Raw genomic sequence first — 17,682 nt, 5'->3', positions numbered from 1 at the left:
GTGTGTGTGTGTGTGTGTGTGTGTGTGTGTGTGTGTGTGTGTGTGTGTGTGTTTGGTAGTGGGAGGGATTTGTAATCACAATGCCTGGTGGTGGGAGTAGTGAGGTGGCGGCAGGGTTATTTAGAGAGTTCTAGAATGTCAGAGCTGAAAGAGTTCTTGGAGATCATGTTCTAGAGCTGTGCTGTCCAGTATGGCAGCCATTACCACATATAGCTGTTTAAATTTAAATTAAATTGATTAAAATTTAAAATCCAGTTTCTTGGTCTCAGTAGCCACATTTTAGATGTTCACTCTTCACATATGGTTGGTGGTTACCATATTGTGTAGCACAGATATAGAACATTCCATCCTCTTAGAAAGTTCTATTGGACAGTGGTGTTCTAGAATCTTCTGGACAAATCCCTTGGTTTTTGTTTTGTTTTGTTTTTGAACAAGAAATAAACTTTTATTGTGTCATCAACAAGGTTTGAGATCATTTGTTACTGCAGCATGACTTAGCCTAAGCTGGCTAAAACAGTTGAAAATTTTAATAATGAAATAAAAATAGATGTATATAAAAGTACAGGTAAATTCTTCTTTTCTCAAACACTTCAAAGTACAACTCAATGCCTTAATATAAAAAAATATATATATATATTTTCTAACACGCAGCCTCGAGCCGCTGCCGTGCCTGCGCGTGGCACTTTGGAGTCAGACTGCCGAGCCGGAGCCCGCACTTGCTCATAAATGGGGCCACCTGGCCCCCACGGCATCGGCCCTTTTAACTAGGAGCCAGCATCGCCGGGCTGCCAGTGGGTGAGGCACTGCAGCGACTCAGGCCTCAGCCCTTAAAGCCAAGGTTGAAATTTCTTTGGGATATGTCGGGGATCCTGCAGTCTCTGTTACTTAGTGTCCTGCATATCCTATGCCTTTGCTGTAAGTTTGAGTGTCCTCTCTTTGTGCCCTCCCCTTGTTTTGAAAATGAGGAAACTGAAGCTCAGAGAAGGGGCTTACCCAACTGGTTCATACTAGAGCTGGGACCAGGACTCGGGTTATGGCACTTCTTGCCTGGTGCCACCAAGATGCTTCCTAATTAATTTTATGGCACTGTGCCAGGTATGAGGCAGTAATGAATGGTACAATTCTGACCTCTTGCCCTCCTAGAGATCATAGTCCAAGTACATGGGCTACACCAGTGTTTTTCAGATATCTTATATTTTAGCAGGGAAGCTTCTATTCTTCATGAAATCTTCTGTGAAAAACTAAAATATAAAATAGATGAAAACCAGAGCTGCTCTTGCTGAAGCACAATGTGAGTATATGTGTATGTGTGTGGCTCCCAAGGCCTTGCCGTCCCAGTCTCCTCCTCGTGGCCCCTTCACCTTCTTGGAACTATAGGGCTCCAGGGAAGAGCTGGAAAATTGTGGTCTATACTCAGGCTCCTTAACTGGAGGAATCTGGGCTCTCAGATTTGAAGTGACTGTAAGGCATGGGGATGGGGGTGTGCAGAGAGGGCCATGGGAGTTATTGCTTGTCTGGTGCTTCAGAGGCTTGAGGGGTAGAGACAGAGGTTTGAAGATGATGACATGTCTTCCCATTATAGCCTGTATTTCTTGCAGAAGTGTGGAGGGCCAGGGCACGGCCAGAAACATGGGCACTTGAAAAACAAATGGTTAATGGCACAGCTTTTCCCAGACTTTTTGGGCTTTTCTTGTAGGATTTCATGCTTACATTCATTCATTGGTTTACTCATTCATTTGTGAGATATTTACTGACTTCCTATTATGGGAAACATGCTGAACTAACGTTCTGTGTGGAATGGGTACTAGGGTAAATCAGATAGGGACTTTGTCTTAAAGGAAGTTAGAGTCTAGTAAGGGAGATAAGATAGAAATATCATATCTAAAATACAAGGTAGAAAATGCCAAATGCAAAAACCTGAGAACTGCTAAAGCATTATGGAATTCTGGAAGAGGAAGAAATTACCTCTAATTAGCCATTGGGCAAGGGATTGTGGAGGAGAGGATTGGATTTGGATGTACAGAGGTTGGGGAGAGAGGGCAGAAGTGTCTCTTTCCTCTGAAGGGAGGCTCGTGCACACATGCAGGGATGTGGGAAAGTGTTTGGGGCACAGCAAGCAATTCAGTTTGGTGGGAGCATGAGGTTACTTAAAGCGATTTGGAAGCTTTTGTCTCATCCACCACCTACACCTTTGAGAACACGCTATCATATGGAAGACAGTATCAGGCACAAATCTTGCCTCAATTAGTGCTAAAGAGAAAGGAGTTAGGGACAAAAGCTACCTCCATCCTGGAGTCTTTAGGATCCTGCCAAGGAGAGAAGCCTGCCAAAAGACTAACTTGAAAACTGCCTTCCTTGATGGCTTCCTAAGCAGATTCTGACAACCATTCTAAAGGGGCCGGGCAAATCAGGTCTCCACACAGTCACCGCTGGTAGTTCCCTGCTGCCAACTCTTCCTGAGTATTGAAAGCTCCTGGTTTCGTGAGTTGGCTCCTTTGCACAAACCCTAGAAACACACAGCTGTAAGTGAACTGTATCTTGGAGAAAGAGCTGAAGTGAAAGTATTCCATGTTTTGGATCTAGCACTGCCTTTATTCTGGCATGAGGAAGACCTTTGGTGTGTACACATTTAGAGTAAGGATGGGAAGAACATCAGAGGGCCCTGGAGTGGCTTTTGCTAAAATATTTTCACAGGCTCTAGATGTTAATTTCCAGAAACTAAGTATATACAGCTTCGAAGATGTTGAGAAAATTAATGAACATCTTTGAAAAATTCATCCATATTGCTGCATAGAATAATAGTTCACTTTTTTATTTTAAAAAAATTTTCAGGATTTAAAAAAATTGTGGTAAAATATACATAAAATAACATTTACCATTATAACCATTTTTAAGTGTTCAGTTCAGTGGTATTAACTATGTTCACATTGTTCTGCAACCTTCAGTCACATCCGTCTTCAGAACTTTCTCCATCTTCCCAGACTGAAACGCTGTGCCCATTAAATAGTAACTCCCCATTCCCCCCTCCCCCGGTCTCTGGAAACCACTGGTCTACTTTCTGTCTCTATGAATGTGACTACTCTAGGTACCCCATATAAGTTGAACCAGACAGAATTTATTCTTTTGTGACTCGCTTATTTCACTTCACATAATGTTTTCAAGGTTTATCCATGTTGTAGCTTGTGTCAGAATTTCCTTCCTTTATAAGGCTGGATAATATTCCTTTATATGTATATACCACATTTTGTTTCCCTATTCATCCATTGATGGACACTTGGGCTGTTGTGAACATGGGTGTATAAATATCTGTTTGAGTCCCTGCTTTCAATTATTTTGGGTATATACCCAGAAGTGGAATTGCTGGATCATATGGATAATTCTATTTTTAATTTTTTGAGGAACTGCTATACTGTTTTCCATAGCAACTGCATTTTACATTCCCACCAGCAATGCACAAGTGTTCCAATTTCTTCATATCCTTATCAACACTTGCTATTTTCTGTTTTTTTATGTTAGCTATCATAATGGAGGTGAAGTGAATGAATGCCTTTTGAATAATAATAATTTACTTAGCTTTCCACAGCATTGATTACAAAACAATTTAATGCATCCCTTTCACCAGGTACCTATTCTAAGTTTCACATGGATGTTACACTGACTGACTTCCTTCTGAAACTTGGACAATTAAATTTGTATTTCTCAAAGCAAATAGAAAAACAATGCCATAGAAATGTGATGAGATATCACATAGTTACTGTGTCTGATGCTCTTGGGCCCTGCAGGACTTCCTATTCATGTTCTCTAACCAAAAACTTCCAACCACAGGCATCTACAGATCTTTGCCTGTGAGGTTTCTCTAGCTGTTGGTGCCCTCTCAGCCTATGAACAGGGCAGCCTGGAGGTGTTGGGGAATTAACACCCCCTGGAAACTGTTCTCAACCCATGACTGATGGCGGTTGGTGTAGAAATATCCCAACTGCTTCCCTCCTTGGTTGGGCTAACTCTGAGGCTTGTTCCACACTGTCTTCCAAAGGTCCCCAGTGCGTATTGAGCCCTGGTTGCCCACAGTGATAGCCTGCGCATTGGCATTCTTCCCTGTCTCACTTCCTTGGTTTTCTAAGTGCTTCTTGGAATCACCTCCTAAAGAAGCTATTTGCATTCACATCTGTCTCAGCATCTGCTTCTGGAGGAACCCAGCCTACGACAGTCATTACAATGATGGATGACCAGGTGGACTTTGTTGTTACATGATAAACAGTTTATAAAATAGTGATACATGAAAAGACTATAACTAGATTAAAATTATGCTTGTGTGAAAATAACCTTCAGAACTGGTTATACATTTATATAAACAGGGTTTTTTTTTGTGGACGTATTCTATGTGTGTTTTCCTTGTGAAGTTATTTACATATATAATAAAAAAATTTCCTTGAACATTTCAAGGTTTTGATCATCCTGCTATATACAACATTTGAAAATGTCTTGTCTCTATTATCCTTAGAATACAACCTGTGTCTTTCACAGATGTCTTAGGTTATCTTTAATGGTTCAGATTCCTCCAATGTCCTACCTTGGAAAGATGGCTTCATGCTTGTTTCTGGGTATATTATTGTTTCCAGCTATGCTTAATCTTAAAAGCTGAGTGGAACTTGAAGTTCTATTTTCCTTGCTTTACATATGTAGAGAAATATTTATGGCCTTTTCTTTTTGTGCTGAGAGTCTCATTTGTGAAATTTCACCCCGTCAAGTCTATACCTTTCTTTTTTTTTTTTCTTTTTTTTTTTTTTTGCGGTACGCGGGCCTCTCACTGCCGTGGCCTCTCCCGTTGCGGAGCACAGGCTCCGGACGCGCAGGCTCAGCGGCCATGGCTCACGGGCCCAGCCGCTCCGCGGCATGTGGGATCTTCCCGGACCACAGCACGAACCCGTGTCCCCTGCATCGGCAGGCGGACTCTCAACCACTGCGCCACCAGGGAAGCCCCAAGTCTATACCTTTCTAATGGGAAATATTTAAAATTTTGTTTGATCGGCCATTCTTTGAATTCCCTATTTCCAAATAGTACTTTCGTGAGTGTCAAGAAGGAAGATGATTTAACGATTCCTGGGCAAATTACTTCTAGTTAAGTGAGAACATGATTTGCCATAGGTTGCATACTCTGTATGTCTTAAGTGAGGATTTATGCGGAACATGAAAAGTATGTGGTCAAGGAGTTGTTTTTAATTTTTTGAGTGCTCCTGGCAGTCTTACTGTTTCACCACAGACTCACTAAAATTTTTTAATTTCAGATGAAATTTATAGCCAGGAGCTCAAGGAAGGGGATCCTCTCCAGGGGAAAAAGGCAGACTCTGAGGAGGTAACTTCTGATGAGAAATACAATTTCCCCTAAAGCTTTGGGGCCAGATGAAGGTTAGATTTAGTTGGTGGCCAAGAATCCTACAAACCAATCTGAAGACTTTCTCAGAGAAGCTGAACCCATCATAAGTGAGGCCATTAACAATTTAAGGAGAAACTGACCTTAGTGTGGTATTTGGCTGTTACAAAACAGGTGGTAGTAAATTGATTTTCCTTAATAATTGATGGAGGTTTGGAGGTGAGGTCTACAATTTGTAAACTCCTGTAATTCTTCCAGCAATATAAATATTCCTAAGAAGCCTTTCCTTAGAACTCTGGACAATGCAGCAAGGCACTGAATTCCCATAGGGTATGTTCATATTGCTCGGCAATTCCTTCTTTAGATAGGTCTCTCTGCATCAGAGCACTGAGCTTGCTTCTGGAGGATGGGAGAACCAACGGCCAGTGAGTGAGCACCAGATACCATTGTGTATCTGCTTGGTACTGTGTTGGACACTAGGGACACATCCCTGAACAAAAATCCTCAAGGGCAGGGATTATCCATATCTTTGATCTTTAATTGCTCCAGCGCATCCTGCTGATTTCTACATGTGTCCGTCTGCCTCTTTGATCTTGGGAGCAGCATTAAATTTAATATAGAGTTTGTTGGCAGTGAAGTGGTGTTAAACCACCAGTTTATCTTCTTTAACTACAATCTTCCCCCATCCATCTCCTGTCCCCCATTCATGTTGTCTTTGAGACAGATAAAACTGTAAAGATGGCACCTATTATATTTTATTATAATGGAAGCATATGGAAGACTGGGTTAGGCCTTTGATATATTCCGTAGAGGGCTCAATAGAGGAGAGAAATCACAATCTGACAAAACATTAAGTAAAACGATATAACAAACCTATTCTGACATAGCATAAGTAAAAAACAAAAACAAAAACAAATACCTTACCTCCTTGGATATTTTATCTCTTTGTAAAATGCCCATCCTTTTACAATTTCACCTTTCAGTCAATATTTGTCCATAAAAGAAAACACTGGCTAAAAAGGATACTGGTTCTGGCTTATACCAGCTCACAAGAGCCAATTGTTAAATTTTCAGGAAAGTTGCAAGCCAGTTGTTAAACACAGGCAATATTAAAAATTAAATTAGATAAACTTGCAATTAAATAAATTATATAAAATAAAGATAATACTCTAAACTCATCACTTAATCATTTTACGGTGTTCTATTAATATCTGTGCTTTTGAGATATTTTATTTCAGTCATATCTGTGCTATATAAGGATGGACTACCGTGCATCTCTTAACTCCATGTTCAGTGATGTCACATTGGTTGTTTGAAATCAGCTATGGTGGATTATTTATACCACAGAAATTGGCAAACACTATAAATTAGGGCTTTTCCCCTTAAGGGCCAGCCTGTTGCTAACCATTTACCAGTACACCACTGACTCAGTGCTTTCAAGGGCATTGCACTTACATCACACTTTCAGTGAGACCTGGGGGTCATCTCAAAGACTGAGGCATCACCCCAGCGTTTGGTAGGGTCTCTTTCCTCCTCTGCAGGCAGACCAGCACACTGAGACACACAGGAAGTGGTGTATCGGGGACGCTGGCACAGTGTAACTGGCACTGACTGACTCAAAGAAGTTTTCTCTCTACATTGAAGATGTGGCCCATGGCCAGTTTTAGGTTAGGCTGAGAGACGTGGCCATCAAAACTCTTGTGGGTTCACTTGCCAAGCAGCAATCTTGCTGGACACTGTGCCTTTTACTTTCTCAGTTTTCCCTCTAGAATTGTGAACTTTGAGTGCATTCAGTGGATGCTGTGTAATGGACTATCATCATTTTTGAAGCAACATGTGTGACTGCCCATGTTTAGTGATCACATGACTTAGCTCTGTCTTGGTCACTTGGCCAGTCACTCCCTGGCAAAAGATACTTCTGCCTCTTCCCAGTTCTCTGGGTCTCCATTGCAGGCTTCTTAACAGGTAGCACCATTGGAGTGTTCAGTTTCTAAAGTTTCCTCTCATACTATTCATGGTGTCTGACTAAATCTGCCTAGTCCTCCACACATTTTTTCAGAATCCTCCCCTTCCTCTTTAGTAAACATAGTATAGATTTTGAGGTCAGTCCAACATGGTGCAGATGCCAGCTCTGTTATTTACTGGCTATTACTATTGGCTGTTATTGCTGTCATCACCCCTAAGTCTAAGTTTACTCAACTATACAATGGGTGAGGACCAAATAACTCTTCAGTCTCACTTGTTTGAGTATATAAAGGAGATTATATTAAATCTGCTACTGGGTGAATGTTCCCACTTGATGAGAGCAGGACCTCCACTTCTTTTCAAGGTTCTGGGGGATTGGCTGGCAGGTGTCACCTCATCAGGTCCCACTACATCTGTGTCTTTGCAGTCACCTGGGGGAAAACTGCCTCTTTGCTAAGCTTCTAGCCACTGTGCCTATAGTTCTGGATGCCCCTCCCCAACTCCTCCTATTGCTGCCCTTTTATTTCTTTGGGCCACAAGTAAACATATCCTTTCCCTTAATTCCTCATAGAACTGCTTGGCCAGGCTGTATCTTTTAAAAGATATTGATGACTCAAGGGTAAGAAAAAGGAATTATAACATGAAGAGTGATTATCAACTAGCTACTGGGTGTGACTTCCCTTGGGACCCACAGGCCCAGGATCTTCTGCCTTGGTCTCCACTTAGACCCCAGCCTGCTGCCCTGGAGAAGGGGCTAGTGTACCCCTCCCCACGTCTGAGACAGAGGAAGAATTAGTGAACTAAAATATGGAACAATAGAAATTGCCCAATATGAACAGTAGAGAGAAAATTACCTGGGGGAAAAAAAAAAAAAGAACAGAGCCTGAAGAACCTGTGGAACCATAATGAAAGATCTAACATTCATGTCATAGGAGTTCTGGAGAAAGGAGAAAGTGGGCCTGAAAAAGTACTCAAAGAAATAATGGCTTGAATGCTTCCCAAATTTGCCAAAAGACATGAATCTAAAGCTGAGTAAATCCTAACCAGGACAAATCCAAAGAAGTCCACACCAAGACACATGATAGTCAAACTTCTAAAACTACAGACAAAGCAAAAATCTTGAAAACAGTGAGAGACAACTGACACCTTACCTTTAGGGGAAAAAACAGTTCAAATGACAGATGATTTCTCATCAGAAACCATGGAGGTCACACAACATTTTTCAAATGCTGAGAAAAAGAAAAATTGTCAACCCAGAATCCTATATCCAGTGAAAATATCTTTCACGAATGAAGAAGAAATCAAGACATTTTCAGATGAAGAAAAACTAAGAGTTTGTTCTCTGTTGATCCACTCTAAAAGAATGTCTAGAGGAAGTTCTCTCAAGAGAAAGGAAATGATAAAAGAAGGAATCTTGGAACATCAAGATGGAAGAAAGAACATAGCAAGCAAAAATGTGGATAAATACAATATATTTTCCTTACCTTGAGTCTTCTAAATTATGAGCTTGGACACTCAACTACATATATTATATATCTATTGTCATAAGTTAGAAGTTGAGCTTAAAGCTCTGGGAAAACTTTCTGTAAATTCTGTTCTGTTTTGTTTTTGTTTTTCCCCCTCAAAGCATGGGCAGTAAACTTGATCTAATAGGAGTGAAGTTTGTGGTCCTGCCTTAAGGTCAAAGGGTCATGAAACAGACCACAGTAGGGGACAGCCAGTCCAGGAGAGGCCCCAACAGCAATGTTGATTGTTGTTGGAGGGCCATATCCTCCCCCTTGATTACAGCTGCTGCTTCTGTAGCCTGTCAGATGAACATGCTGTTCCAGCCAAAGCCCATCAGTTTCAGGCCCACTTCCTTTATATGTGGGCCTCCCACTAGGAATAAAATTAAGTTTGGAGCCTTCATTTAAGGTCTTCCTTCCAGCCTTAATATCCTTATTTTCTTACTTTCTTGATCTTTTGTTTTTAGGGCAACAGCGACATAAATAAACTTCATGGGAAATTGTTTCTGAGGCTTCAACTTGCTGGCAGACACAAATGGACCACTAATTGGTTGAGAGACACACGGCAGTCCTCTCTCTTTGGGATATGATTGTGGCAATGCCTGGGGAACCTGGAATTGACAAACTGTTGATGGAAACATGCTTTGGCTGGATAAAGAGAGTAATTCATAACAAGCATGTATGGGAGGAGACTCAGTTCTGCCACATCTGAAGGGGAAGTGTGTTTTGCCATCCATGTAGTGCAGCCTGCATAAGTTTTGCTTGAGAAAAACTGTGACTCTGGCCTTTTGTGACATGATCTATGATCTGCCTCACACCTATTTTCCACTCTTATCACCTTTTTCTCTTATCCCATGCTCCTCCCACATGGAGCTAATTGCTGTGCCCTTCGCTTTCATGCCTCTGTGCCTTTGTTCATGCCGTTTATTTTGCCTATAATGACTTTTCCCTCTTATCCATCTTGAAAGTTCCTACTCATTCTTTAATCTAGTTCAACAGCTTCTTCTGTGGAGCCTTCCCTAAATCTACTCCACCCTCACCTGCACCCCATTCCAATGAATTGCTTTCTCCTGGGTCTCCTATAGCACTTTGTACAGATCCCTATTATAGTCTGCGTTACTTTGTTTTGTCTCCTCTATTGGACTGTGAAAGTGAGATCTTGTTCATCCTTGTAACTTCAGGGACTGATTCAGTGTTGAACGTGTGGTAGGAGCTCAATAAATTCTCACTGAATTAACAAATAAATGCATGAGAATACGTACAATGTCACAGTGATAAAACACTGCCTAACACAGCAGTGTTAAAAAAAGAGGGAATAAAAAAGTGTACTTCTGGGAAGACACAGTATCTACTTTATCCTATTCCTTCTTGGATATTATATAAAAAATAAGCATAAAAAGAGTCTGAAAGTTGGAGAAAAGAAGGCAGACTGGTTACGACCTGGGGATCCAAAGAACTCAGGGGTGAATTCTTCAGGTTTGCTTTCTGCTTTTTATACCGCAGACTTATAGCTGAGGAAGCTGGCAACCTGGAAATACCAATACCAAAAAAGCCCCAGTAAAAGCGTGCTCTCTCTAGTCAAAGAGCCAGGAAAGGAGCAGCCTAGAAAGACAGAAAAGTTTTAGATAATAACTACTCTACTCCAGCCAACCTCCACAAAAAAACCTCTGGGGCCCATGCCATGCCAGCAGAAACCAGGTGGGAATCTTGTTTGTAATAAGTTTTCTCAAGTACCCCCACTGGGGGTTGGGGGGTGACGACAGAGAAAGCTGAGTAGGGAGCTGACACTTCGTTCCCACTGAGAGGTAATGAGTCGCCTGTGCCCACGTGGTATCAGTAGAGGGCATGTGGGGGGCACTAATGAGGTACTCCTAACCCTCCCAGTCAGACACATATCAGTGGAGGCCTAGTGGGAAGCAAGAACTGCCCCATCTGCCCAGCAGTAATGAAGGGCTCCCTTGCTCAGGCATCAGTGAAGGCTAAGTGGGAAACCTGGACTTCCTCCTCCATGTGCCAGGAATGAGGTGGCATCTTCTCTCTTCTCATTGGAGAAGTGTCAGAGGAAGACAGCTAAAGACGAAGGTTAAAATCAGGTTTGCTACCCAGGAACTTTTTGGTTTGCACTGAACAGAGGTATTTCCTGTTAAAACCCTGGATTCATTTACTTATTCAGCAAATGTTGACTGAAAACCTACCAAGCGTCAGGGTCAGTGTGTGGCACTGAGGATAAAATTCAGAGCAAGACAGACATAGATATGGTCTCTGCCCACCAAGAACTTACATTCTAGCAGGGAACACAGACTTCACAGAAACAAATGAATTATAGCATGATAAAATAATTAAAGAGCTATTAAATAGTGACAGTATAATGAGAGAACCACATCATCATTAACCTTTTGGTGGTGCCTGCTGTATACATGTACAACTACCTAGGAGCCGGACTCTTCTCTTCCACACTGGTTACCAGCATCTCCGACTTCTTGGTCAAAAATTGAGTTTGGGCCAATTCAAAAATTGGCCCAGAAGGTAAACCCAAGGTTCTATGATTCACTGAGAGTATCTTTTAAAAAATACATCCTCATGATGAAGTAGCTAGGAGGCGTTTTTGAATTCACAGTACTTTAAGATAAAGAGTCTTTGACTATGTAAAATATTCACTAACCTATAGGATTAGTGCTTGCCTCACCAACATTTCCCAACTTTTATTCATGAAATTAACTGGCATATTTGTAGATTTTACACATGAATGATTGTGCTTTTTACTCAGCAAACATTCATTGAACATCTACTATGTGTCAGACTCTGTACCAGGCCTTAGGGACACAAAGATAAGGAAGATACAGAGGGTTGAGAATAGAGGCAAGGAGAATTTCTCCCTCAACTCTCTATGTGTGAACCTTACAAGAAGAAAAAAAAAAAAAAACAGTAAAGAGAGACATCCTATTTATTGCAGCATTATTTGGAATTGAAAAAGATTAGAAATAATCCAAATGTCTATCAGTAGATGACTGGTTGAATAAATTATTGGTATATCTATACAATGGTGTATCGTGTAGCTGTAAAAGAAGTGAGGAATATTTCTGTATAACGCTATGGTGTAATCTTTAGAATACAGTGTTAACTTAAAAGCAAAGGGAGTGAAGCATGTAAAGTATGCTATCATATAAAAATAGAAGTTTTAATAAGAACATAGTTACCTATTAGAAAGGAAATGAATAAGACTCTGATCAAAGCTATACTTCTCTGAATATTTCTTGTTTTGTAGATTTGACTTTGAAACCACATAAATGTTTCACATAATTGAAAACAAAGTTCAATTAAAAAACTAATTTCTAAAAATTGAAAGCATTAAGAAACAAATAAACCTGTGTATCAAATTGGTTGCATAACCACACAAATAAAAACTCTTCTAAGTGTCTGTATAATACAGGATTTTGTCAGTAAATTCTTAGTGAGATATACCCTAAAGGAAAAAAAGCCCTGCAAAATAAACACACCTCTCCAAAACAAAACCAAAAAACCCTTAAACTGTTTTTAGTAACAATATTTTTGGTGATATTGTTGATATTGTCCTTATGTGTGTATTTTGTGAAAGAGCAAATGTGTGTGTTTTTTATCATTGAGAGCTGGGATTTCAGCATGAGAAAAAGGAGCTATGAATGCAAGAATGAGATTAAGTACATACCCTGTGGACCTGAGTTCAAGTAGTTAGTATTAATGTGAACTGGTTATGTGTTTTCTTAAAACAAACAAACAAACAAACAAACTCCTTTCCTGTCTGTGTCCACCGAAAAGGCCTAGAAATGATGACTGATCCACTAGCGAGGAACACTCTAGTGAATGAATGGATATAAGCAATGATCAATAACTGCTAACATCACAACAAGAAAGACAGACAGGTATTCTGTGTTCCTAATAGAAATAGAAACTGAACCTCAATCTGATCAAGCCTCTAGATCTTACTACCAGTTCATAGAAAATAGAATGGAGAGAGGAACATGTTAAATGACACTATGGAAATGCAATAATCAAAAGCTATTCTGGGAAACTGTATTGGAAAAATGGCCCAGTTTATTCAACAACTAAATTACAAGGGAAAAAAAGTGATGGCAGGAAAACTATATATTTAAAGAGACTGAAGAGACATATTAATCAATTTCAATATATGGACCCTATTTTGATACTGACTTGAATAAGTTACTTGTTTAAAAAACTAGACAATTGGTGAAACTTGAACATTGACTGGATATTGTTTGATATTAATGAATTAATGTTAAATTTTAAAATATTCTAATTAGAAAGTTTTAAAAACCACAATAACAGTTACCCTTTTAAAAAGAGACCTTGTCTTTTAGAGATACATATTGAAATATTTATAGGTGACATGATATAGATGCGGATTTGCTTCAAAATATTCTGGAGTTGGGGAGACTGAATAGGATGGACATGAAATAAGATTAGCCATGAATTGAAAATTGTTGAAGCTGGGTGATGGGTTCACAGGGACTCATTATAGCATTCTCTCTACTTTTGCATATGTTTGAAAGTTTTCATAATAAAAGGTTAATAACAAAAAATGACAACCTACTTAACATAAGGTTTACTTTCTAAGTTCATTTAGGCTTGGTTTGACCATGTTTAGGGTCTATCATCTGGTTCCCGTTTCCTCAGATACCAACAAATATTATTATAAAAACAAAAATGACTTTGCGTAGATACTTTTTCTGTGTGCTCCCCTAATGTAAGAAAAATTGGGGGCTGCCAAACCTGTGAAACTGAGACTGGAGTAAGGAGCCTCGTGTGGTTGCTGACTTGCTCTTGAGGGTTCTGCTTCTTCCACTTAGTCTCTGTTACTGATACCCACCAGCCATCTGTGGCTGTGGCTTGGAAATGATGTGGCAACTGAAAAGGAGGGAAGTCCAACAGCAGGACTGTGGCAATTGCTCAATAATGAAGAACATAGAATATTGCCCCCGTGTAGCATAGTAATTGAGAAACATTTTTGAATCTAGGGTCATGGGTTTTGGGGGCTATTAGAACCTTATAGATTTTCTAGTCCAAATCATTTGTGGCAAATGAAAAAATGAAAGCCCAGAGACATGAAGTGACTTGGTCAAGGTTGCAGAGCTCACGGAGGAGTTGGGATCAGAGCCCATATTTTGCCAGTTTCCAGAGTTCAGTGCCCTTTCCTCCACACTGCATCTGGAGTGGGTAGGACCTTGATTTGTTTCTTTGGTCTTAGTCTGAACTCCCTATAATTGATACACTAATTCTCTGGAGCAACATTCTATTGCAATGTGGAATTTTCAGTTCTTCCAGTACAAGGGGAAAGGGGCTAGTAAAGTGTGTGTTGGTGGGGAGAGGAGTGTGTGACTTTAAAATAGTTAGCATATGCATCGGGGGGAGATCAGCTTGGTGCTTTGTGACCACCTAGATGGGTGGGATAGGGAGAATGGGAGGGAGATGCAAGAGGGAGGGGATATGGGGATATATGTATACATACAGCTGATTCACTTTGTTATACAGCAGAAACTAGCACAGCATTGTAAAGCAATTATACTCCAATAAAGATGTTAAAAAACATAAAATAGTTAGCATAATTGGCTGAAGGAAACTCCTTAGGGGGAGTTGTGACTCATGCTTGGTAGTGAAGAAAGCTGCATATCAGAGCATGAGTTTGTACTTGCCAGATCCCAAGGAAGGAGTTTATAGGACAAGTGGGCTCTGGAGTCAGATAATCTGAGACTGAATCCATGCTCTACAGGTTTCTAGCTGTGTGACCTTATACAAGTTATCAATCTCTGTATCGAATCTATAAAATGAGGATAATTATAGCAACATCATGGTGTCATTGTGAAAACTTAATGAGTCAGTACAAGTAAAACTCTTAGACCAAGGCCTGGGGCCGTTCAGTCAGTGTTGGCCATGACCTAAGACTGGATGCAAGTAGCAGTCATTGGGCATAACCAGCAGGTCCTACATAGGAGATCATTAGGTATCTTGGTAATTTCAAATAGGGCCTGCTTGCTGAAACTACTTGTCAGGATATTAAAAGTCTCCTTCAATCTAGAGCTGACGCAGTGCCTGAAAGTCTCAGCCCTGGTGAATGAAGTTAAAGACTGTGTTACAATCAATTGTTATCTAGGAGTAGTAAGTGTAATCACATAACTCATTAACACTTCCTCATCAATTCACTCATCGTCTGAGAGAGCTAGTCAGTTAGCCAAGCCTTTATGGTAGGAAGCACAGTCAAGAACAGTATTGAGGGGGTCTGATGAGTACCTCCAAAGAAGTTATAGCAGACACTGTTGGTGCCCATATCCCCCTAGCTTTCACCTCTGTACACTGAAGGCTGCTTGCTCAGAAACCTTGAACTCTGTCTCAGGGTGCTTTATTTTCTAGCTGTGGGAGTACATTCAGCCCATGAGCAGGGCAAGCTGAAAGTGCAGGAATGTTAATGACCCTGGAGTGACTCTCTATCAATGATGGTGGGGGAGTTGGTGGCTAATATCCCAGCTTCCTACCCCCTTAGGTGGAATAACTCTGAGGCGTGTTCTATACTGTCTCCCAGTTTCCCCATGGGATTGAGTTCCATTGCCCAGAGTGGTAACAAGCATGAAAAGTACCCTTTACTGGCTTTTCATTCTCTCCCTTCTTACTCCTCTGCTCTCCTATTGGTTTCTCGGTGTGCCTCATAACTAGGCTACCTGCACACTAAAATTCTGGTATCTGTTTCAATGTGTGTATGTGGAGGTCTCCCCATACCACCAAGCAATGCTTTGGTACCAGCTGGGGTGTGCTACAATTTAACTCAATTCTGATAGTATCTACCTATCAGAGATAGCATCAGGTTCCACAGGTTAAGGGCTCAGTCCCGTAAGACTGCTCCCACTTCAGATGCCAATTTAAAGTCTAGGTTGTTACCTGTGTTTTTGACCTACTGGCTATAAATCAGAGTTTCCCATGACTCCCTTAATTAATTTGTGGGAGCGGCTCATAGAACTCAGGAAACCCTTTTACTCACTAAATTATGGATTTATTACGAAGGATACTAAAGGATACGAATCAACAGTCAGATGAAGAGATACATAGGGCGAGGTCCTGCACAAAGAAGCTTCTGTCCCCATAGAGTTTGGGCCTGGGATGCTGGCATATGGAAGGGCTCTGGTTCACCAACCTGGAAGATCTCTGAACCACCTCCTTTTAGGTTTTTATGGAGGCCTCATTACATAGGCATGATTGATTAAATCATTGGCCATTGGTGATTGATTCAACCTCTAGCCCCTCTCCCCTCCCCAGAAATCAGGGAGCAGAACTGAAAGTTCCAACCCTCTATTAATGGTTGGTTTCCCTGGCAACCAGACCCCAAACCTTTGGTACTTTCCAAAAGTCATCTCATTAACATAAACTCAGTTGTGGTGGAAAGGGGCTTGTTATGAGTAACAAGACACCCATTTCAGCTTTATGGCTCTGAAGCAATTTCAGGAACTGAAGACAGGAAACCAAATATTATAAAAAAAAGGATGCTCCCATTGCTCTTATCACTCAGGAAATTCCAAGGCTTTGGGGAGCTGTGAGCCAGGAGCTGTGGACAAAGACCAAACATATATGAGAAATATATCTTGGTCATCTGAGTGACCAAATATATATTTCTTATAAACCACAATATCTCACATTGAAATCTATATTGCAGGATCTGCTTTGGCGGAAGCCCAAACCAAGATAGCAGACTTCAAGTATTTGGTTGGGTTCCCCCATGCCTCTTGTTCTTTCTGCCTCTCTCTATTCCCCACATCTCCAACTGCAATTCTTACCCCCAAATTTAGGGGCTATTTTTCTGATGTACCTACTAATATTTCTATGGCAATCTCCCTGGGGTAAGCAAGGAATAGGTATTCAGAATTAATAGTATCACAGAACCCTCCTGATATAAGTGAGCCACATAGAATGACACTTGGGAAGAGGAAAAATGTCAAAAAGCCACTTCTCTGTAGAGCTCAGGACTTCAACCTTCTTTGACAACCAATTCCTAAATGAAATCAGGTTATTCAGGTTTGGGCTGAAGGCAAGTTATCTGACCTCTCTTGCATCAATACCACCATCAATAAGATTTGCAGGTTGTATCCATTCTCAGACTTACTGACCCAGATGGTACTATAATGATTACATCAAGTTCATCAGGCTCCTTTGAAAGTACAGTTTTATACAGAATTGGAAAATATTAACATTTCTAAATCCTTTAAGTATATGATGAACTGAAGAGAACATGCATCTAATGAAAATTAATGAAATAATTTACCACTTAAAGTTCAATATTGCTAAAAGCTAAGTGGTATTTAGGCAATGATGACAAGGCCAAAACAAGTAACTTTGAAAGTAATCTCTTTCAAACCAGGAATACTAATTATTTTTATAACCTATTTTCCCTTCTTACAAAGTAAGGACAGTGCTTACCAAGTCTTATATAAAGAATAGCTCAGTGAAATTTCAAATTAATAATAATATTCGATGTTTATATAGTATTTTTTTTTACCATAGTGCTCCAAGAATTATCAAATAATCATGGAACTTTCTAAGTCACCTACTTTACTCCCAGTACCATTTTACCCCTTGCCTTTATAAAAATTTTTTTAAAATGACTTCAAGCATATGATAATTATATTCTTAAATGGTTCCAGAAGGAGAGATTTATTAATTCATCATTCATTTTTTCAATCAATCATCCATCAATATAATAAATTCTTCCATTTATCCATCCATTCATCCACCCACTCATCCCTCTATTTACAACTTTTTATTAAGCAACCACCACATGCCAGGTCCTATGGTAAGTTCTGGCTA

The 17,682-nt window shown here is 40.3% G+C and overlaps 1 non-coding gene across 1 annotated transcript; it reads left to right on the top strand.

Annotated features, from left to right (window-relative positions):
• The first annotated feature begins 645 nt into the window (after positions 1-645).
• On the top strand, positions 646-779 carry LOC114893521. Its single transcript, XR_003792938.1, has one exon. It is a non-coding gene; the product is annotated as a small nucleolar RNA SNORA76 (small nucleolar RNA).
• Positions 780-17,682: the final 16,903 nt, after the last annotated feature.

The sequence above is a fragment of the Monodon monoceros genome, unplaced genomic scaffold (assembly GCF_005190385.1).
Source record: "Monodon monoceros isolate NGI ecotype Baffin Bay Population unplaced genomic scaffold, NGI_Narwhal_1 Super_Scaffold_12, whole genome shotgun sequence".
Taxonomy (NCBI): domain Eukaryota; kingdom Metazoa; phylum Chordata; class Mammalia; order Artiodactyla; family Monodontidae; genus Monodon; species Monodon monoceros.
The sequence above is the reverse complement of the archived record's forward strand: the minus strand, read 5'-3'. Positions and strand labels throughout refer to the sequence as shown.